The 23,839-nt window shown below is 40.3% G+C and overlaps 1 long non-coding RNA gene across 1 annotated transcript; it reads left to right on the top strand.

The window, feature by feature from the left end:
- On the top strand, positions 1–22,627 carry LOC137617894 (uncharacterized). Its single transcript, XR_011039691.1, has 3 exons — positions 1–619; positions 6,068–6,199; positions 19,659–22,627. It is a non-coding gene; the product is annotated as an uncharacterized lncRNA (long non-coding RNA).
- The last annotated feature ends 1,212 nt before the right edge of the window (positions 22,628–23,839 follow it).

The following is a 23,839-nucleotide window of genomic DNA, read 5'->3' as shown; positions in this document are numbered from 1 at the left end:
AAAACCCTCCATAGAGCTAAGACCCACTGAAGTTATTTTCTAATTTTTATGTTCCTCCCTTTCAGTCGATTGGTACTAAGATCTCCTACAATTTACAATAACGACTGGCATTTAAAGTTGTATCTTGGTAATTGCCTGTCTGCTTATGTTGGCATTACTCTCTGTGGCAGTCGCATCACAGCGTTTGGGATTCATAGTTGTTCCTCGACATCGAACTTCATACTCTGTTTCTTACGTTAGGGCCCTTGTCACTGCCTTCCTGAATATTTATTCTGTTTCTACACCTTTATTACTGTGCAAGCCACTATCTTACTAACTACACGTTATGAACATGAATTAAAGTGGATTACTGGAAGGAGGTTGTAGAAAGACTAAACTCAAGGTTATTGAATTGTCTGCCTCAGAACTAAAAAGCAGCAGAATCAAGCCTATAATGAAGAGTAGATTTTAATAATTACTTCAAAAGTAGAGTGACACATGAAATCGTAATATACAAGAAATTAACGTGAAGAAAAAAATATGACCAAGCGGCTCGCTTGATGGGCCAGATGTGGGACAATAGGGCGACTTCCAGCCTTGACTTTTCGCTTATGCCACCTGTACATCTACATTTTCATCGGTGAGTGTTGAAGTATTAACATGGAAGATAAGTATACATAGTATGTTTAGAGAATACCGTGGGTGGTAGAATGAAAGAATCATAAATATTTAAAATGTATTATCCAAAAGGTTATTAGAATTTCCATAAGATTATTCAACCTGAATGTATAAAAAAAAAATAACTCTATCCTCAGAGATTAACAAAGGAATTTCAAGTAATTTCTTAGTTAAAGTGTATATAATTTTTATGAACAGTTTGGGTACTTCTGTTGTGACTGTATTCTGTCACTTTATATAACGAAAATTGTATAATCCTGTCGGGTGTGATGATACAGATATCCAGGAATATTGAACTGTCATAGCAAATGAACTATTAAATTTTGATTTACTTAGTTTAATTTGCTTTGCTGTGCACAGTTCAAATAATTATCAGGGATTACTTTGGACTATAGAGAACTTAGTTTAAAGGCTCCCAAGAAGTAGAGGCTACACAGCCTAAACTGCAAATAGTAGTAAAGAACTTTATGTAGCAACTATGCACTTAATCTGTATTTGTTCCGTAACTGAAATACAAACCACGCTATTTACATGGGGTAATTACTTCGGCGTAGCTGAATGACGAGCTATAAAAGATTTAACGAGGGTTTACTACCCCGCCGCTAGTTAGCGGGGGGGTAGGGAGTGGTAGCTAGCTACCCCCCCCTCCCACCCCCACTCACACACACACACACACACACACACACCGGTGAATGCTTCACTTTACTTTTGGCTCGGGCAGAGAACAGACCTGTCTGCTCTCTCCCTCGCTTTGACTGCCATATATAATCTGTTTTTGCTTTTTCTTTTCCAGTGTATTTTAAGTTGTCCTCTACTACTATGCGTACATGCCCTGGACTTCCCGGCCGCCCTTGTGGGACTTTTATGTCGGCGGTCGACACCGATCCCCACACCTTATGTCCTCACTGTAGGGGCCAGTGGTGTGATAGTGGTAATGTTTGTATAGAATGTAGGGAGTGGTCTACCTCCTGCCCGGCGCCGGAAGAAAAAGTCTAAAAGGGATCTTTCTCCTTCAGAGGCTTCTTTGAAGAGAGAAAATTTCAGGACTTCTTCTTCCGTAGCCCTTTCCTCCTCCGAAGCTTCCGCTCGAGCGGTCTCTTCTGAGAGGCCTGCGTAGACCATACTGCTGTTGTCCGATCCCGGGGTGCGGGAGAGGTAGTCGCCTCCCATAGCGAGGCGGCTGCCCCTCCTCCCATGGAGGAGGATTTGAATATGTCTAATCATGATTTTTTGCAGCTTTGGGCTTCCTTGGGGCTGCAGGGTTCGCCCTCCAAGGAAGCCCTGTTTGACATGATCAAACTTGGTGCAGCTGTCAAACAATCGCCAACTACAGCAGGGATAGATCCTCTGTCTGTGGTTGACGTTGTTGTGACGGAGACATCTCGTGGGTCTAGTCAAACCCCCGTTCCTGTTGCTGAGGTAGCTGACGGCTTAGATTCCCCCTCTGAACACCTTTCCAGGGAGGATCTAAGTCCCACGGTCTCTCCTGCCGGTGATTCTCCCCCTCGGGGGAGTTCACTTACAGAGACTCCTCTGCGGAGGCCTCTTGATGGTCAGCTTGCTGATCCCACGGCCCCTCGTGGGCGTATAAGGCGGAAGGCCCATCCTCCCCTTCGCCATAGAGGCCTTCCTTCCCTTCACAAGGGAGTTAGGAGGCACCTCTTCGGCTCGAAGTCACCACAGTCCTCTGCGGAGGAGACGACTCGCCGTTCGCCGATCCTGCCAGCTACCACCTTAGACCTCTCCGGGGATCGTTCGCGATCCCCTTTGGATGATGGTCGTCCTTCGGGACCCTGTGATCAGTCTCCCTCCAGACCTGCTGACTTGCCGTCACCCTTCGATGTTGCGGATGCGCGTTGCGCGCCACCTGATCCTGCCACTGCGCAGGCACCGGGCCCTTCGGGGCTTAAGGGCCTTGAGTGCAAAACCATACCTCTAGCCCTCAAGCGCCAGGTTCTTCCTGCGCGCCCTCCTGCTGCTGCCGCTGTTACTGTCTTAGCGCTGACCTGCGCGCGTGCGCGCCCCTGTTCCTGCTACGCGCCAGGGTTCCCCTGAACGCCCACATCCTTCTGCGCCCCGGCGCCCACCAGCAGTTCCTGTTCCAGCGCGCCAGCGCCCACCTGCGCACACGCGCCCACCAGCGCACACACGCCCACCTGCGCACACGCGCCCACCTGCGCACACGCGCCCACCTGCGCACACGCGCCCACCTGCGCACACGCGCCCACCTGTGCCCCAACGTTCCCCGGTTCCTGCCTCGTCGCGCGCAGTTTAAGAGGTTCCTACACTAGCGCTCAGGCGCTCACAGGTTCCTCTGGACTCGCAGCACCTGTCTGGAGTTACGCGCGAAGCACGCCCACGTGCAGTTCCAGTCCCAGCACTCACGCGCTCGCCAACGCAGCCCAATCGTGGCTACGTCTCCTCGGCCACCTCTCCTCCCTGGCCCGTCTCGTTCCCAACAGTCGCCTCAGAATGAGATCTCTCCAGTGGCGACTCAAGTCCCAGTGGAATCAAGGTCACGATTCCGCGAACACTTTGATCCCTATGGGTCCTGCGGAACGGACGGACCTCCAGTGGTGGGTGGCGGACGAGAACCTACGAAAGGGAGTGGATCTTCTCGTCCTTCTCGTCCTTCCCCCGGATTTGATGTTGTTCTCGGACGCATCAAAGAAAGGGTGGGGGCCCATGTTCTGAACCACAGGACCTCAGGCCTGTGGTCAGAATCAGAAAAGTACCTTCACATAAACCTTCTAGAAATGAAGGCTGTGTTCCTGGCACTTCAGAAGTTACACCAAGTCCTGGCGGGCCACTCTGTGGTGGTGATGAGCGACAACACCACGGTGGTGGCTTATATCAACAAGCAGGGGGTTACCTTTTCGGAACAGCTATCCCATCTTACAGTAGAGATCCTGAGATGGTTCAAAGTCCACTCGATCTCGCTAGCGGCTCGCTTCATTACAGGCAAAAGGAATGTGCTCGCCGACAGTCTGAGCAGAGCGACGCAGATAGCGAGTACCGAGTGGTCTTTGGAACCCCAAGTAGCCAACAAAGTCCTGACTTTGTGGGGTTCCCCGATGGTGGATCTGTTCGCTACAGTGCTGAATTTCAAGCTCCCGCTGTACTGCTCCCCGGTCCCGGACCCCAAGGCTCTCTGGCAGGATGCCTTCCAACAACGGTGGACAACATCGATGTGTACGCCTTTCCCCCGTTCTGTCTGATGAGGAGGGTGCTCAACAAGACCAGAATATCGGTCAATCTTTCAATGACCCTGATAGCTCCGCTATGGCATCACGCAGATAGTTTCCGGACCTTCTGCAACTCCTCGCGGAGGTTCCGAGAGAACTCCCTCCATGTCACGAGCTACTCAAACAACCACACGCCAACATCTTCCACAAAGCCGTAGCTTCGCTTCGACTTCATGCCTGGAGACTATTCAGCATCTCCTCACAGAGAGAGGATTTTCGCAACAAGTTGCTAACAGGATGTCTGGTCACCTGCACAAGTCATCCGCAGGGGTCTACCAGGCAAAGTGGCGAGTCTTCTGTGGTTGGTGTCGTGGAAGGGGTATCTCTCCCCTCGATGCCACTATTCCAGCAATAGCGGAGTTCCTCGTGTATTTGCGGGAGGAAATGCGCCTTTCAGTCTCGGCAGTGAAAGGCTATCGCTCAGCCTTAAGTCTTACCTTCAGGCGTAAAGGAATGGACATTTCTTCCTCGCTGGAACTTTCCCTTCTCATACGGAGTTATGAGCTTACCTGCCCCCAGTCGGAAGTGAGACCTCCTCCATGGAACGTGGTTCGAGTTCTCAGGTCTCTGAAGAGACCTCCCTACGAACCATTACGCCAGGCTTCAGATCGCCACTTAACCTGGAAGACGGTTTTCCTGCTAGCTTTGGCCTCGGCCAAGCAAGTCAGTGAGCTACATGGTCTCTCGTACGACATCGCCCATTCAAGGGGATGGGGGGAGGTAACGTTCAGGTTTGTCCCTGAGTTTGTTGCCAAGACTCAGAATCCGGGAGTGCCGGACCCACGGTTCGACTCTTTCCAGGTTTCGAGTCTCTGTTCTGTAACATATGACCCAGACCATCTCCTATTGTGCCCAGTGAGGAGTCTGAGGCTGTATCTTAAAAGAATGGCAGCAGTTCGTCCCCAAGTGCAGGCATTGTTTGTGAGCACTGGGAAGACGAAGAGGAAGGTTACCAAGAATACCATCTCGGCATGGATTCGGGAGGTAATACACCTATCCCTGAATCCTGACCCTCCTCCGTCACGTTGCCCTAGAGCACATGATGTCGGGCGTAGCTACGTCCCTGGCCTTCAAAAATAACTTCTTAGTGACGCAGGTTCTGCAAGCAGGGGTGTGGAAGCGTCAGACGACCTTCACAGCCCACTACCTGCAAGACGTGACCCACAGGAGACTTGATACGTTCTCTATCGGTCCTGAGGTGGCTGTACAACAGCTGGTTTAAACCTCGGGCTCCTCAATGGACAAGTAGCAGAGGGTTGAGGGCATTGTTACCCTGTCTTAGTCTGCATGAATGAAAAGGTATGTCTGGCCCTTATTCTTTTCTTCATCCTCCCCTCTCTTGGGGAAAGCAACATCCTGGGTTCTCTGCACAGCTGACCTCAAACCACTGCAGGTAAATCATATTTCCTTGTGTTCCTAGTATTAAGTTAATACTGTCACGTCCCCATACCCTGACGAGGTGGTATTGGGAGAGTCCTAGCCTAAAGTTTCCATCTAAAGGACTTCAGGTCAACTTCCTAAGACGAGTCACTCTTCAACCTTCACACACAGCTTACGTAGGCCGCAGCCCTTGCATAGCAAGGTGCTAGCGAGGTGCAGGGACTCCTTATTGTTAAGTGCTGACACACTCAGATATTGAGTCCCCGGGTAAAAGCCAAAAGCCAGTACTGGCCGGGACTTACCACCCTTCCTAAGGGGAGTCGCCCATATTAAATGGCGTGGTTTGTATTTCAGTTACGGAACAAATGACAAATTCGTAGGTAATTTGTATTTTTCCTAACTAAACAAACCTTAGCTATTTAATCAAACTTGCCTGCCAGCCCTATCCCCCGTGAAGTCCTACCTCTAAGCAAAGTGAGCTCAGCACAGGTGTGTGTGTGGGGGGAGGTAGCAAGCTACCCTCCCTACCCCCCCCCCCCCCGCTAACTAGCGGTGGGGTAGTAAACCCTCGTTAAAATTCTAATGGATCATCATTTCAGCTACGCCGAAAGTAATTATCCATATTAAATAGCTAAGGTTTGTATAGTTAGGAAAAATACGAATTTGTCATTTTTGAAGAAATCAGCACATCAATTTCATAGGTTTAAATGAATTTTTTTTATGAGAATTTCTTGAAATATTAGGTATCTGTCTTACTAAGATCTAATAACATGTTTTTCTTTCAGCTGAATCAGCTTTTGACGTTGACAGCTTATTCGAGGAACTAAGAATGTTTTTTTAAGGCCTATTCATTACATGGCAAAGTTAACCAGGATCAAATATGGCCTATTTTTCTGCTGGATCTACAAACTGTAGAGGTAAAGAACTAAGAAAACTAGGTCTTCTGTACAGAACTTGAGTAAAAAGAAGACTATCTTTGATTGATAGTTAAATCTAATAATGTGCAGCAATTATTATTTTTTTTTTTATCTAAAAAGGGGTAGGCCTACCTGCTAAGAGTTATGCCTTGGAAAATTGTAGATTTTGGACATAATCATCTGTTAATCTGGAATAACTTACTTTTCAGAAAGTTCATATAGAGTTCTAATATTTTGAAGGTAAAAAGTTTACGTCATGTTACTTATGTACAAAGGAAGTCATTTGGGAACACATTTGCATTCAGGAAACTTATATGCTCCAACACATATACAAACCTTTTGCTCTTTACTATGGATATATTGTTCTATAATGGCTGGAATCTAGCCATAAACTTTTAACTCAAGGTGTTAACGACCCTCCGCTAGTTAGTGGGGTTAGTGACTTAACTCACCCAGTGCGTTAAGTCACTTTTGGTTTTGGCACAGTAGAGTTAAAACGTACCATCTCCCTCTCCCATAAACCCATTTATTTACATAGCCATAAGCTCACTTTGTTTTCTTTCTCTTTACAGGTGTGCTTAATTTTTTAGGACTGCTAATATGTGGATTTTCCTTGTCATAGGTGGCTGCTCTTGTGGCACGTTTATGTTGGCATGGGAGACTGATCCTTAGACTCTTGGCCCTGCATGCTGACAACAACACTCTTGCACGCAGTCCTCTTCCTGCCAAGTGTCAGGAGAGGTCCTCCTCCCATTGGGAGTGGTATGGTGGGCGTTATAAGAAGTCTGAGGGACTCTTCCCCTTTGGGGTCTTCCTCGAAGTCAAAAAAATCCTGACTTCTTTCTTTGGCACCCTGTTCACTCCCTGCTGACTCTGATCGCTCGGCCTCCTCCGGAGGGCAGTCGAGCAAAAGTGTAGACCATTTGACCCCCAGACAACCCTTTAGCATGGAGAACTCCCCCGTCACTTCTCGTTGCAAAGCAGCGGTGACCCCGCCCTAAGGGAAGTCTAGCTTGTTTGACGCTTTGCATCAGCATTGGTCTTCCTTGGAACTTTTGGATCCCCCCTCTAAGGAATAGCTTGTAGAGGTACTTGATCTTGGGGCACAGCAGGAGTGCATGGCTGACTCCTCGGGTTGGCCACAGCCTTTCGAAGGGAAACTGTAGACTCTTGAAACTTTCATGTCCACGAACAGCTGAGAAGTCATGTTCTTAGGCACCGTCTTTGAGTCCTTGCTCTCTCCAAGTCGTGAACAACCAGAGAACGAGTGGAGGTGGTTTGTAGTCGCCTTCCTTTCCCTTGAAATCCTTGGCACGGGATGTGGAGGGATTTTCGTTCATTCTGAGGGGTGTTGTTGAACCTCATCATCCCATTTTCAACTGTAATGAGAGGTAGTGGTTGGAGCTCGTCTCCGTATGAGATTTCCCTTTGTTATCTAGGACCCCTATAGGTCCTAATGTGATGTGGAAGGTATTGCCCTGAGGAGAGGTCAACTGGTGTTGATGTTCATGTCCCTTCTTGTCCAGCCTGATTGGTATGAATTCAAATTCCTGTAACTGAGGATTAAGCCTTAGAGGAGCTCATGACCTAACGCACTCAGTTGTATGTTCTTAGAAATGTGAGAATTCTAGGTGTGGTTCAGCCAGGAGACACATGCACAAGGAACAAACCCTTTGTTCTGTTGGACCTCCAGCAGGATTGAGTGCCTTGCTGTGTCAGTTATTACTTGTAACCTGTATTCCAATGGCAAGCGACCGATGATGGATCGCCGCTTGGCATCTGTAGTAGATAGCTAACCTGCTGGCTAACTGTCTCTAGGTAAGTGATTGCAATAAAAATGCTATGTCGGACAACATACATCATAGCACATCCTTGCTCCTCAGATTTGGGTGAGGAATGAATGTGCTAAGTTACCTGCCACGCACGCACAGGTGAACTACTGCATTCAGGAACAAATGTGCTTCGAGATTTAAGAGCTTGTTGATGACTATTGTAGTGATTGTAATTGTTCATGGATACCAAGGGACGGACAGGCCACGCTTGTGGACTCGCTCCTGATGATGATGGAGTGACAGCTTTAAAAAGCTTGTGTGCTCAAGCGCAGGTGTGCGCTGACATTTCTGAGCTTTCTATAGGACTGATGGGTGACCTACAGAAAAGGCAAGAGAAGGTGTTTACGCCTATGCTCTAGATCAGGTTCTGAAGGGCTGACAAGCTTAGAAAGCATCCAGAGATGCGTTGATCATCAATACATATGAGACCCCCAGAGGAAGCACCTACAGGAGGCACACTAGTAAGCGTGTCTCCTACAAGGGGTTCACATGGTCGAGCGCCCGAGGAGGAGGTAGTGAGCTCTGAGAGCATGAGACCAATAAGGAGAGACTATTCTCTCTATTCTGGAAGGAGATGAGCCAGTGGCATCTCCAATAGACGCTAGAACACTCTCCCTCCTAGCCCCCAGAGAGCACTTCCACCACCCCATCCCAACAATCCCAAGGTAGGTCACAGCAGTTGAAAAGCATCTTCAACCTGAAAACTCGATTCTCCCAATAGGTGCCCCCCCCCCCCTTTTTTTTACGAGAGGAAATGGGATGGGGTGTCTACCAGCATTGACGTTTGCCCTTATGATGAATTTAGGACCATCACTCTTACCCGAGTGGTTTGCATAAGAGAAAGACAGGGAACAGTCTGAAGGGAGAATACCAAGGGAATGTGAGAGAAGTCTTGACTTAAACCTTGAGGAAGATCCAAAGGTGAAGAATCCCTTTTCAACTTCTTCTTCCACCTTTTGTCATATGCCTCTCGCTGGGAGGATGGCTACTCCCGACACTCATTACAGGGTGAATCCTGGTTGCAGGAGTGTCCTCTGTAAGCCACGCATAAAACATGATTATCTATTTCCCTTTTTGACATGGTGCCGCATATCCAACCCGACACATCGGGACAAGTTCAAATCTCTGACGGTATCCCCACCCAAGACAGTCGCTCACAAAGACACTGAAAAGAGAAAGCAATCGATACTCCAGTCAGTGATAATGTCTGTTCATACCAATGGCTGAAATCAAAGTTGTTTGACAGCAAACGGGGTTCAGTGCTTCCTCGTTAACGACTGGTAACTTCTGGTCGATTATTTACACCTAGTTATAAAATTATAACAGCTGTATACTCCAGCTTTGCTGTTATCTCTGTGAAGGACAAAGGTCTGTATATGTACCGGAACAAATGCAAAATTTAGGACTGAAAAATTCATATAACTTCTATCATCATAGGGCGGAACAGTGGATGTTCTATGCTCCGGCTACCTCATCCCATTCATTAGTTCTCTTTAGTTCTCTCCCTCCTCTGATTCCTCCATCAATGACATCATCATCCTTTCATCAGGGATTGACAAAGGACCTTGTTTCTTGGGCATAAGTCCAGACCATAGTAGAGAATGATATTCTCTAGGAGGTCTGTAATGGGTTCACTGTTTTCTTCAGTTGACACTCTCCTCTTCAGTTGACACTCTCCTGTCGAGAAGGTATCTGGAGGCTGGAGACAAATCATAGACTTCTTGGCGTTTGAATGAGTTTGTTCTTCAGACTCCGTTCAAAATGGAGATCACTGCCACTGTCAGGCAGGTAATCAGGCCCTTGGTCTTCATGAAGTCGATCGACCTGAAGGATGAGCACTTCCAGATGCCAGTACATCCCACCTCCAGGAATTACCTCTGGTTCATCATAGCGAACATAGTATATCAGTTTAGGGTGCTACGTTTTGGTCTAGCAACAGCACCTAAAGTCTTCAGCATTGTCTATTACATTACCTAAACAATTGGCTGATATTGACGTGCTCAGTGAAGGGCCCTCTCCTTCACCAAGTCAGACTTCTCAAATTCTGCCTTGATCTGGGAATTGTGGTAAATCAGGGGAAGTTGGTTCTCTTGCCTAACCAAAGACTTACATACCTAGGAATGGAAATCGACATGATCTTAGGGAGAGTTTTTCCATCACCGGATTGCCTGGCATGCCTACGAGAGGTGGCGCTCAGCTTTCTTCAACAACCTCAGCTACAGGCACATCAGTGGCAGAGGTTGCTAGGCCATCTTTCGTTCCTTGAACGTCTCATCCCAAACGAACGTCTCCAGATGCTTACCATCCAGTGGCAGCTGAAGAACCTCTGGTCACAAAGCATCAACTTCCCCCGGAATGATAGTTCTGGCAGGGGAAGAGCAAAGACGAGACGTGGAGTGGTGGGTGGACGAATCCAATCTCCTGCTCGGTGGAATTCCTACAACTTCACGTTAGGAGGTTATCCAGCATCTCCTGTCAAAGAGATCATCTACATCAGTGTATCAGTCCAAGTGGACCATATACTGTGGTTTGTGTCGTAGAATGGGTGTCTCTCCTCTCAGAGTATCTACACTTTCATAGCTGAATTTTTGCTTTATCTCAATAGGAAAAACTCTGCTTAAAATCAGTGATGAAAGGATATTTCTCAGCTTTGATCCAGGTCTTTAGACTGAAATTTGATGATATTTCCTCCTTGGTAGAACTCTCTATATACATGCGAAGCTTTGAAAAGTTCTACCATCTGTTGGAAGCGAGACCACAGCCCTGGGTACCAAGGTTCTTGGTTCCTTAAAATGGTCCCCTTATATACCATTGAGGTTAGCTACTGACAGGATCCTGACCCTCAAAACAGTTTTGTTGCTTGCTTTGGCCTCAGATTAAGCGAGTCGGTGAGTTGCATGGTATCTCCTCTGACATCTCTCTTCCAAGAAGATTATGGTAGGTCTCGTTCTCCTTTGTCCTTAAGTTCGTTGCTAAGACCCACAATCTATCGGTGCCTGATTCCAGGTTCACTTCTTTCCAGATCTCAAGCCTTAAATAGGTAACCGATGATCCTGATCAGCTGATTTTGTGTCCTGTGAGAGTGCTGAGAAACTATTTCCAGCACACACTCTCAACTCGTCCCCATATACATCATCTCTCGTAAGTACTAGGAGAATTTGAAAGAAGGTGGCCAGAAATAAAAGATGTTATCGACAGCACAATTAGACCATCATTACCATCCTCTCCAAGGGGGGATATAAGTCAAAGCACATGACATTAGGGGAATCAGTAAGACCCTAGTCTTCAGAAATGATTTCTCTGCGATACAGGTACTTCAAGCAGACGTCTGGAATTGTCAAACAACATTACCTGCAGGACTTCACCTACGGGTCCTTGTATACGTTTTTGCTACGACCTGTTGAAGCTGCACACCAGGTGGTATAATTACCTTAAATTCTCTCATAGGACTATCAGCAGCCGATCTACAACAGAGGTTACATGTTAGCCTTGAGTAAAAGTAAGAATGACTGGACTTTTCTTTTCCTTTTCCTTCCCCTCTTTTGGGGCACAGCATCTGTTTCCGTCAGATGGATCCGAATTGTCTGCAGGTAAGCCCCACTCAGTATTCAGCTGTTCTATGCCATATTATAGAAGAGTTGTTCGTACACTCCTTGCAAGGGGGAGTGTGATATAACCAGGCTGACCCATCAACATATATTGACACATGGATTTCAAACCCATTACATATTTTTCCTAATATTACAACACACACACTCTGCTCATTCCATTTCTTACATAGGCCATGGACCAGCTGGTATTGCTGAGCCTTTGGTACACAAGGTGTAAGGATTCGTCACTCCATCTGCATCAAAGCACACGAGTGTGGGAGTCCTGGGAGAAGTTTCCAGCCAGTTAGAATGGAGATTTCGTCCTTCCATTTGTTCTAACATCCTTGTGGAACAATGATAACGGTCACCTAAACCATGAATAGAGAACATTACTACTAAGCTAGTGAGACATGCAAAATACAATGTTCAATGAAATATAAGTTATGTAATTACAGTGTCTTATTCCATTAGATTGCTCCAATTGACCATAATTCTATAAAAATATCAATCCTTGGCCACTGAATGAACTCACAGGCCCAAACATTGCTATGTAATCCAAATTTATATATCAAATATAATCTAAGCAATGGATGTGTTTATGAATTCGGGCAATTTAACCTCTTGCTGGGGCCTGTAAATCCATTCAACACTTAAGCACAAAGGGAAAATCTATCAGGTGCACTATGAAATAAAATTTAATACAGTTAGCAGGAACGGACTAGAAGTTTCAGAATACAAAACAAGCTCAGCTGTCCAAAAGAATGCTACTAATATCATTCGGTAATGACTACAGTGGACGACATGAGGTGCACTGTTGGCACTACTTCCTAGGCCTACAGGAAATATAAGTGGGGCCTTAACTGTATCTGCTTTACAGTAGGCTACAGGAAACGTTATTGGTGAGAAAAAAGAAATTATGGATCATGGGTGTTTCTACTTAATGACACAGGGAATCTTACAGGCGAAAAAATAAAATGAATGTGTCTCGTCATATGTTTATTTTACGATACCAGCAACACTAAAGTCACCTACTAGCGAAAAAAAAATTAAATAAAGGGAATTCTTGTCAAAATTTTACTTTACGTTACTAGCAACACTATAGTCACCTATTGGCGAAAAAAAAATGAAATAAAGGGAATTCTTGTCAGATCAGACCAGATCAGCTTCAGGTTGAGGCTTTGCCTTTGCAACGGCGCCTCTGTGTCTTTTAGTTTTGTGTGTTCCTTATTTTCAATAGTTTTTCTCTTTTCATCCACATTTGATGTAGTACACTTTTCTTATTTTCAATATTTTCTTCACAAAAAAAGAATTTTCCAACTGTTTGTGCACTATCTTCTTCGTATGGTTGTTGGAGCTCAATTGCTTTTATTCTTATATCACTAAACTGTGGACAATATAACATAAAGTGGTTAGCATTTTCTTCTACTTCACAGAATACACAGTTTATATTTCCATCTTGGTGTCTGTTTTTTATATTCAAGCCCAGTGAGTTTGTCCTTGCTCTGAATAATAAAATTGACGAAAATGAGTTGTCATACACTTCCTCCTCCTTGATTTCACTTTTCCAGTTTTTATACAAAATTACACACTCCTTGCACTCCATTTCACTCTTCCATTTGCTTGTGTCCCATTCTCTTGTTCTCTTCTTATGTCTTCTTTCGTACATCTCTTGACTTCTCTCATCGCCATCCCACATTCCTCAGCATACTTCTTCACATGCATCCACCACTTCCTCTCTTTTTCTTCCATATCATTAACTATTGCTGTTAGTAAGTCTTTTTCTCCCTTATAAATGCTATGAAGGTACCTCAGTTTTCCATCCATTACCCTTGTTTTCGTAGCAGATGCTCCTACATCCCCTCTCAAGGCTACAATTGCTGTATTCTTTACACCCCCTAACATCCTTCTATACACTCCATTCTCTGCAACTTTTCTATTTCCGTTTCCGTTAAGTTAATTACGTTTGTTCCATATAATATAGAAGGTAGTGCTTCACTTTTCCAGAATGTTTTCCCTATCAGTATCTTATTACAACTTTTTCCTATGATCGAATATGTAAGATTAGCTAGCTTTTGCGCCTTAACTATCATTTCACTTTTCTGTGTTTTGAACATATTCCTACTATCATCTATCTTGATACCTAGGTATTTAATATTGCTTACTACTCTTATTCCCTCTATATTATCTGGTTTCTCCTTCATATTATATAAAAGTACGCTACTTTTGTCTCTATTTATGTCTAAACCACACTGCTTTCCTGTATCTATCACTTTCTTTATGTTCAATTCAGCATCCTCTATATTCTCAGCAAGCACTAGGACATCATCAGCAAAAAATAATACTACTAGCTTTATAATATCATTTTTAAAACCATTACCTTCCTTTTCTACTTGTTTTATAATCTGATAAGTTATTAATTTGAATAATGTTTTAGAGCCAGTACAGCCTTGCTTTATTCCACTACTTACGCTCAATTTTTGTTCTACTCTTTCCCCTATATCCAACGTAGTCGAGTCTCTCACATATACTTCTGCTATAGAGTTAATTATACTAGTATGTACTTTATATTGCTTTAATGTTTCTATCAGCGCTTCCCTTTTTATGGAATCGAAAGCTTTTTTGAAATCTAAAGAGGCAACTATGAGTTTTATCTTATTTTTGAAAGTTTCTTCGACCATGTACTGTAAGATGAATATGTTATCCTCAATCCTTCCTCCCTCTGTAAATCCTGCTTGACTGTCCTCTATGGCAATATTACTTTTTAGATGTCCTTCTATTTCATCTTTGATAAAAGCCATGTATATTTTATATGATACATTTGTGAGCGCTATTGGTCTCAATTTCTTTGCTGTTGGTTTGTTTTTCTTTTTTAACATTTTGTAATTCTTTCCAGAGAGAGAGAGAGAGAGAGAGAGAGAGAGAGAGAGAGAGAGAGAGAGAGATACCACAGCAAACCAGAACTATTTAGAGAGAGAGAGAGAGAGGGGGGGGAGGGAGAGAGAGAGAGTTATATACCACAACATACCAGAATTATTTCGAGAGAGAGAGAGAGAGAGAGAGAGAGAGAGAGAGAGAGAGTTATATACCACAACATACCTTTACTATTTCGAGAATTACGAGAGAGAGAGAGAGAGAGAGAGAGAGAGAGAGAGAGAGAGACCACAGCATACCAGAGCTATTTCGAGAATTAGAAGAGAGAGAGAGAGAGAGAGAGACCACAGCATACCAGAGCTATTTCGAGAATTATGAGAGAGAGAGAGAGAGAGAGAGAGAGAGAGAGAGAGAGAGAGAGAGAGAGAGAGAGAGTGTTTATACCACAATATACCAGTAGTATTTCAAGAATTATGAGAGAGAGAGAGAGAGAGAGAGAGAGAGAGAGAGAGAGAGAGAGAGAGAGAGAGAGAGAGAGAGACCACAGCATACCAGAGCTATTTCGAGAATTAGAAGAGAGAGAGAGAGACCACAGCATACCAGAGCTATTTCGAGAATTATGAGAGAGAGAGAGAGAGAGAGAGAGAGAGAGAGAGAGAGAGAGAGAGAGAGAGAGAGAGAGTGAGTGAGTGTTTATACCACAGCATACCAGTACTATTTCAAGAATTATGAGAGACAGAGAGAGAGAGAGAAAGTTATATACCATAACATACCAGAATTACTTGGAGAGAGAGAGAGAGAGAGAGAGAGAGAGAAAGTTATATACCATAACATACCAGAATTACTTGGAGAGAGAGAGAGAGAGAGAGAGAGAGAGAGAGAGAGAGAGAGAGAGAGAGAGAGTTATATACCATAACATACCAGAATTACTTCGAGAGAGAGAGAGAGAGAGAGAGAGAGAGAGAGAGACCACAGCATACCAGAGCTAATTCGAGAATTAGGAGAGAGAGAGAGAGAGAGAGAGAGAGAGAGAGAGAGAGAGCACAACATACCAGAGCTATTTCGAGAATTATGAGAGAGAGAGAGAGAGAGAGAGAGAGAGAGAGAGAGAGAGAGAGAGAGAGAGAGTTTATACCACAGCATACCAACTATTTCGAGAATTATGAGAGAGAGAGAGAGAGAGAGAGAGAGAGAGAGAGAGAGAGAAAGTTATATACCATAACATACCAGAATTACTTCGAGAGAGAGAGAGAGAGTTATATACCACAACATACTTTACGGTACCAACGACACTATAGCCACCTATTGGCGAAAAAATGAAATAAAGGGATTATCTGTCAATAATGTACTTCACGGTACCAGCGACACTATAGCCACCTATTGGTGAAAAAATTAACTAAAGGGAATTCTTGTCAGAAATGTACTTTATGGTACCAGCGACACTATAGCCACCTATTGGCAAAAAAAGGAAACTTGTGGTTGTGAACTTTCGAAAAAGTAATAAGATTTCCCTTTAAATTCATAATATTCAGAGCATATTTTTGCCTTTCAATCAACATCGAAGAGTTTTTATTAATAAAAACCCACACAGACAGTCCTTTCCTTCGGTTCATTTTTAATGGAAATTTCCCGGAAATTGTGTTTTATACGCCATTTAAATAGAACAAAAAGTGAACGCTGAGGCCATCTAGTGGCCACTATCGGAAATAGTTTTGTTGAATGGAACGAAAACTGAACGCTGAGGCCATCTAGTGGCCACTATTGGAAATAGTTTTGTACGCTTTTGAAAATGCTAATTCTTTGTTGAATACGGAGCCTTTCGCCGTCTTTAATTAATTTCAAAAGAGTCGCTATTAATGCATTTACATATATATAGCTCTATTTTCATTATAATTTGTTTTAAAATTAGTTTATTCACGAATAATTGCATATTTTCACTGTTAAAAAAATCAAAAGTGAACGCTGAGGCCATCTAGTGGCAAAAAATTGAACCAGTTTAGTTTTAAAAATGCTCAATAGGTGGCGTGGGGGGTATGTTTTTTAACAAAAAACATACCCCCTACGCTACCTATTGAGCATTTTTAAAACTAAACTGGTTCAATTTTTTGCCACTAGATGGCCTCAGCGTTTACTTTTGATTTTTTTTAACAGTGAAAATATGCAATTATTCGTAAATAAATTAATTTTAAAACAAATTATAATGAAAATAAAGCTACATATATGTAAATGCATTAATAGTGAATCTTTTGAAAATAATTAAAGACGGCGAAAGGCTCCGTATTCAACAAAGAATTGGCATTTTCAAGTGTACAAAACTATTTCCAATAGTGGCCACTAGATGGCCTCAGCGTTCAGTTTTTGTTCCATTCAACAAAACTATTTCCGATAGTGGCCACTAGATGGCCTCAGTGTTCACTTTTTTTCGTTAAAAAAAAAACAAACAGACCAAGATAAATAAAAAGCGGAATATTTTTTGCCTTATCTAAATCTATTATTTGCCTTGCATTATCTTTATTGTGAGATAGGGTATCAATTATCAACATATATTCATATAATAAATAGTATTTTTCTTCAGGCTAAAATCGTATATTTAAAATATTACTTAAATACGTAATTTTGGACATGAAGTCCAGTTTAATTTAGTCATAGCTATAATAATTCAACAGTATAAGAAAACGTAAATCTGTGGTTAAAGAAAATGTAAACCTGGATCCTTAAAGTAATAGGACTAACTTAGCTAAATTATCTATATGTATCGATAGGATTATTTTGATGATGTGAATGAAAACGCGTCGTATTATGCAAAAATATTTATTCAATACTATAGTTGAATTATTAATTAGACTTCTCATACTATTTTATATGAAAAAATGTCAGAATACCAAGGTATCCCTGTACTAATTTTCAAAATTAAAGCTATAGGCTTTTGTATTTTTTTTTTCTGTCGAGAGATGGCTTTAACATTACCTTTTTTCAAGGATTGGATGCATTAATATACATTAAATATGTCTCCTAGATATGAAAGACTATTATGTCATGAGTTTTGCTATCGTGGGTTTGACAATTAACGTGGATTACGCCATAATCATGATAGCCTACTATAAATACTATGATATATGCAAAAATGCTAGAATAGCATCTTATTCTCGTACTAAGTTTTGAAATATGACCAATAACTATTGTACCTGTTTGTCCTGCAGAGCACAGGAATTTTCTGTATGTGATAGGATCAGAAAAGTATCCCTTAAAGTAAAATGAGTAAACGTAAATTTCTGTATCACAATATGTGTTTAAGAAATATTTTTAATAAATCATTTACGTCAGTAGGAAAAGACTTATATATAAACAAATCTAATCAATAGATAGTTTGAATCATACAAACGACAATAAAAGGCATAATATATAATTAGATGAGGAGAAAATGTTCCACTAGGTAATCATTTGATTTTCAAAATAATGCATAAAGTCGAGACTAAATTTTTTTCGAATTTTTGCCAGAAGATGACCTTGGTGTTCATTTTTTTTTTGTTCCGTACCAATGAAAAATTAGATGTAATACACCGAAACTCAAAATTAAAACAATTCACAAAGGAAATTTACTATTATACATAAAAAAATACATTAATATAATATATTCTAACATTAATTAAAGGTAGGCAAATATGTTTAATAAAATCAATTGAAATAACGTACTAAGCAAACTACCTTTTCAAAATTAAAACAAAGTAATGTCCGAAATTATTTTCAATAATAGCATTCATATTTTGTTTCATCGATTTGGAGAGAAAATTCTATTTCCTTTAAATTTTGATTAAAAATAAATTTTAGAAGGATAATTCTATTCTTCATATACAATATTAATAGCGAATAAGTCAAAATTGGTTAAAGAAAGAAATATACTGTGAACGTAAGTTTGAAGGTTCTTATTTCGAAATCCCAATTTATTGGTAGGTTTAATAAGTAGTTATTCATTTTTTCTTTGCACAAATCGGCAGCTATATTGTTTCCTGTACTGCAAAACAGACACAGTCAATGTCCCACCGATTAGATTTCTTATGCTTGCTCATCATAGTCATTCTTCTATAATTTCTTTGTAAATTTCTTAATATCTAGATTCACAGATTTTCAGATTTTTTCATAGGTATGATACAAATTAATTAACCATGCACTCACACCATTAGGTATCAGTCAACCCATAAAACCAATCACACCACTTCCGTATAATAACATCTAGATGTGCAATAAAATAGGAACTAAAAGAATCAGATAAATTCATTAAACTAAACTTGTGTTAGAACTGAATACTCTGTTAAAAAAATCGAGTTCAGCGTTTTACAATTTTCCCCTAGTATATATCTTAAAGATCTGTTAAAGAAAGAATGTATCCTGCTCTGAAAATCAAAAACAAAATAATCTGCTAAAACATGTTTTATATTAATTGTCACCTGAGTGATGATACAAAATGAAGAATTACAAGGTATTCACTGAAGGATAGATTTGTCCTACTTTTTTATTAGAGGTCATTTCAGACCATCAAGCCTGCCACTTATTCTTACAGGGAAAATGTCTACTACTTTTAAGATCTTTGTAAGGAATAGGCCTACTTATGGCGGATGCCCATTCCTAGGGCCAAGGGAATAACGGTTATTAGGACCGAGTATCTTGCATCTCATAAGGCCTGCTATGAATGTGGATGTCATGAGATTTAGGTAATGAAAATTTGTGTCAGGCATAACAACTTCTATTTGCGTTCGATCTACCAGTATCAAGACATGGATGATTCTGTCGTCAACTGTCTTCTTACCATTATGGTTAACATACAAGATAATAGAAACCAAACCAAATACTCGTATAAATACGACCATCTTCTTTCTCAGTCGTTCATGGATATGTGAATGATTGGTTCTTATCTTTATTGGACAGACAACGCTGTCTGTGGACATTTGATCCTATATATAAGGGCATAATATGATTGATTAGTTTGTGTTATAAATGTACTTTTTGTGGGCGCATCTAACCTTGTAATTGAAATTTTTTCCATAATAAAAAAATTCTTCAAAATTTCTAGTCAATTTCTATTAGTTCTTGGATATGAATAAAGGCCCAATTTCCATAAAAACAAAAAAATCTGATTCATTAGTGGACTAATTTCTATTTCATTACTAGTTGAACTAGGTCGCCTGCTTAAATGGAACGATTTTATAGCCGCAAATCGGACGTTGATGTACATCAGACCATAGACATTCGGGAAGAAAAACGCATTCTTAGACTAGGCTTCCAAGTGTTCAAGTCATTCCTAATTTTAAGATTAACTTTGTACAAACGTGTTACAAAGAGGCTCTAAGTATCTTTAAGGTAATGATAGGATCATATTGCTAACCATTTAATTTTCCATTTGAAATTCAAGATTTTTAGAGAATTCAGTATTTAAATTCAATTAGATCCTTATAGCTCCATACTAGATAGATTTGTATCCATTTCTATATACTTGGGATCTTAGTTTGTCTTTGGATGTCTTGTGCTTTCATACTTAGAGCCTCATACTTAATCTCATTCTCATCAATGTGTTAGTATCTGTTTAAAATGTTTTTGTAGAAATTCATATTATATGAGGTTAATAGCTTTTGTCAATTAGTTAGATACTTCATTACAAGATAGATTTAATTCAGAAAAATAACATTCTTTATTTTAGACTTCTAAAGGTTCCATATTGCCTATATAACTCATAATTGTTTGCTAAATAAGAGTAATGTTTCTAGGATAGGGAATGTTAAAGAATTAGATATGAAGTTATAATTTAAAGAACAATGAATCGGGTACGTAATACTGTTTAAATTAATCGAAAAGTTTGTTACTTAAACTTTTCAACTTTGTTATCATCTCAATTTTACCTGTATTTTCATGATAAGAGGTCAAACTACGTGTCATAATAGGTCTTAAGCTGTACATGTTGACAATGTACAGTATCTTCAACCATCTGATTCTGTAGTTCTGGTTCTTAGGCTGTTGAGATCCAATTGGTTCATCCTTCGTGATTTTACTGCTAAAGCTTACTGTATTCTTCTATGGGTATTTCTGTTCATTTTTCTTAATCAAAGTTTTTGCTTTTGCTGGAAAGGTCATAGGCATGTGTGGATATTGATTTAAGTCTGGTATGTGAAGTATTTCACGCTAGGTTTTATGCCGTATTGGGTCTCATTATTGCATGGTGGTTACTAGTTTTACTTTTCATTTGGGGTCATTTTTAAATTTGGGAATTCTGTTGGTCGTCTGCAATCAGAAAGCGTCAGTTTTCTATAAGAATATATGCGCTCAATGAAGATGGTAGACATTATCGTCATGAATTATCAAATTTCCTTTCCATTCATTGTCCTTTAATTACCGAGTTTTGGTAATATTAACGAAGTTCAACTTCCCCCACTGAATAGTGTCGAGTCGTTCGGATACTGTTGAATGGACGGGAAGCTTGTTATAGATGTCTGTGGCTTGGTTAGCGTCTTTAATATTTCCTTTTGTTATTGGACTAATCAGGTTATATGTTAGAGGGGGAACCTGGCATTAAAAATATATCTATCATTCGGAGTTTATGGTTTAGCCAGTATGATAGCTTGTTTTGAATTTGTTTTATTCCTTGGACTTCTTTCAGATCAAACTTTCAGAACTTTTTAAGAATATTTAAAAACATTCTTTTATGTTACGTAATTGTTGTTAACAAAACCTGTGGTTTATTGGTTGTCATTGTCATCACGTGGAGTCAATGAAACCAAACTTTTTCTTCAACATTAAAATAATCAATTTGGTTTAAAAGTTGTATGGTGGTTTTTAGTCCCTTGGCACCAATATCCGTTCTTTTTTCCTTACGTTTTTCAATTCTAATAGGCATCTAATGTGATGGTCTTCTCTGCCAACCGGGATAGTTTGACTTGCTTTTTTCTATGCGCCCATACCAACTTTGAGTCACGCTGGCAGCAACTCTTATTTTCACTTAGAATTAAATTTGTACTCTTCGAATCTCTTCTTAAATCTGACTTATCCTGACTCCTTCAGGCTGGATTCATGTGAATTTGATAAGACAGAAATATGACCATCCTGTAATTATTTGAGAGATTGTTAAACTCTTTGGCAGTAGGTTTGATAGAGATATAGTGAAGAGTTTCAAAATAGGCAATAATTCTTGCGTAATTATCTTATACGTTAATGCCATAATAATTGTTTTCGACTTGACGTGAAGATATATACCCTCAATCTATATAATCTCTATTTATTTATAAATTTCAGAATCAAGAAAATTAAATAAAATAAACGTGGTATTATGTACTCTGAACTAGGATGCGTTCATTAACTAAAGTTTTTTTTAATTGATGAGAATGTGATTAAGATTAGTTTTTAAGTGTTGTTATTGTTATTTTATTTTGTCACTTACAAAAAGAACTTCTGTACTTTTATATGTCAAGGTATGTAATTCTCGTGTAGCCCTTAAATTCTGCTTTCAAAATTACTTATAGATTATGAGATCTTTCCGAAATTACGCTTAGATGTTATTGGTTTGCTTCTCCCTTTGATTTTAATCTTATAAAGGATTACATTCTAAATATATTTTTGGTATTTCGGATTGTAGGAGATAGATAGCTTTCTATATTCACATATGTGTAAGACTCTATAGGGTGAAGTACTGTCATCCTCTAATATATTTATCATTCTAAATTTTATAGGGATACCATAATGAAGGTTGGCGTCACTCGTATAGGTATGAAATAAGATTTCAATATCCTTTTCTGCATCTGAGTTTTTTTTTTTAAGTTTTCACTTTTCTCTTCATAAAAAAAGATTCTTTCATGAAAGTAAGAGGTATAAAATATAAATGAATAATATTAACTTTTCTAGACTGGACTAAAGTGCAGTAGTATAAATTGTATGTGAATGAAAGTGGAGAGTTAGGAATATACTCTAGGTGAATTAAAGTGCAGTGCATAGTATTTCAGTAGTCATGGATTACAGGTGTATTAAAATGTTAGATTTTGTACTTTAAGTTTATCAATGTATCGGGAATTATCGGTTATCAAGCGCTTGTAGCTGAAGTAGTCGGGAAATTTAAATTAGCAGTAAATTTTCGAATGAGAGCATGAGGGAGTGAATTTGGGGGATTGGGGCAGTTAAAGGATGCTATAATTATTCGGAAGTTGGAATGAGTAAAGCCTAAAGAAGCCTTAGTTTAAAGCGTTTTTTTTTTTTTCAAGGGGAAGTCGAGGTGCTCTCTCTCTCTCTCTCTCTCTCTCTCTCTCTCTCTCTCTCTCTCTCTCTCTCTCTCTCTCTCTCTCTCTCTCTCTCTCTCTCTCTCTCTCTAATTGTATGTTATTGAAGGGCTGCAAGAACATACCTTGAACATTAAAACGTTAAATGCTTGTCCATTCAGGAATTTTCTATGAAATTAAATTGTGCAGAAGTTCTTTTCACTCTGATGCTTAATTCCCATTCCACTTCATTCCAATAACAGATCTCCCACTCCCTCACCTTGATCCTACCCCAACCCAATTTGGAAATGTTTAAAAAAATACCACCCAGTCAATGTTCATGTGACTGAGGTCTCCCTCCGCCCCCCTCTCCCTTCCAGCATCAGCATTTGCCATTTATTTCTCTCCATGAAAGGGCCGAAGGGTTCATGAAGTAGATCTTGTTTTGAACTACAGGAACCACTGTTCATTTAGGCTTTTTTGTAAATTCCTCCTCATTCTATTGTTGATGTAATGAGAGCAGTTGCCTAATGTAACATTTGGAGTATGTTGTACTTGTCAAAATGTTGGTTAACATTCAAAATGTTGGAGAGCTCAGTCCACTTGCTTTCCAAGTATTGACAAAATAGGGTAGATTCTGTTTTGACAATACAAGTCATGATCAGCGATTTTTCACGTCATGATTCAAGTTGCTTAAAAGACTCAGATCGGTTTTAACTTATAGCTGATATATTAAACTTTTAGAGTTTATTATGAAATACTTAGTTATGTTCAAATCTAAAGGTTTTTAAATTCAGTCATCTAGAATTATTGGATATTGTAATGTCAAATGAACAGGTTTTGGTGCAATTTAGTTTCAAGTGTAAATATGTATGTAATGTAATTTCAATGACAAATGTTCATATGTCACGTACAGTGTAATGTAAGTAATGTACATTTTGATAACATGAAAAGATTGTGATTTAAAGTACACTCAAGAATCTATGAAAATTTCAAAAAGTTAATGCTAGTTTTGGTAAAATTTAATGGTAGATGTTAATGAAACTATGTTTACAAAGATTTTTTAAAACAAGAGGTGATGAATGTTAATTGTTGATTATATTTTCTTTAACGTAA

The sequence above is a fragment of the Palaemon carinicauda genome, chromosome 24, assembly GCF_036898095.1.
Source record: "Palaemon carinicauda isolate YSFRI2023 chromosome 24, ASM3689809v2, whole genome shotgun sequence".
Classification (NCBI taxonomy): Eukaryota; Metazoa; Arthropoda; class Malacostraca; order Decapoda; family Palaemonidae; genus Palaemon; species Palaemon carinicauda.
This window is presented reverse-complemented; position numbering and strand designations above follow the sequence as displayed.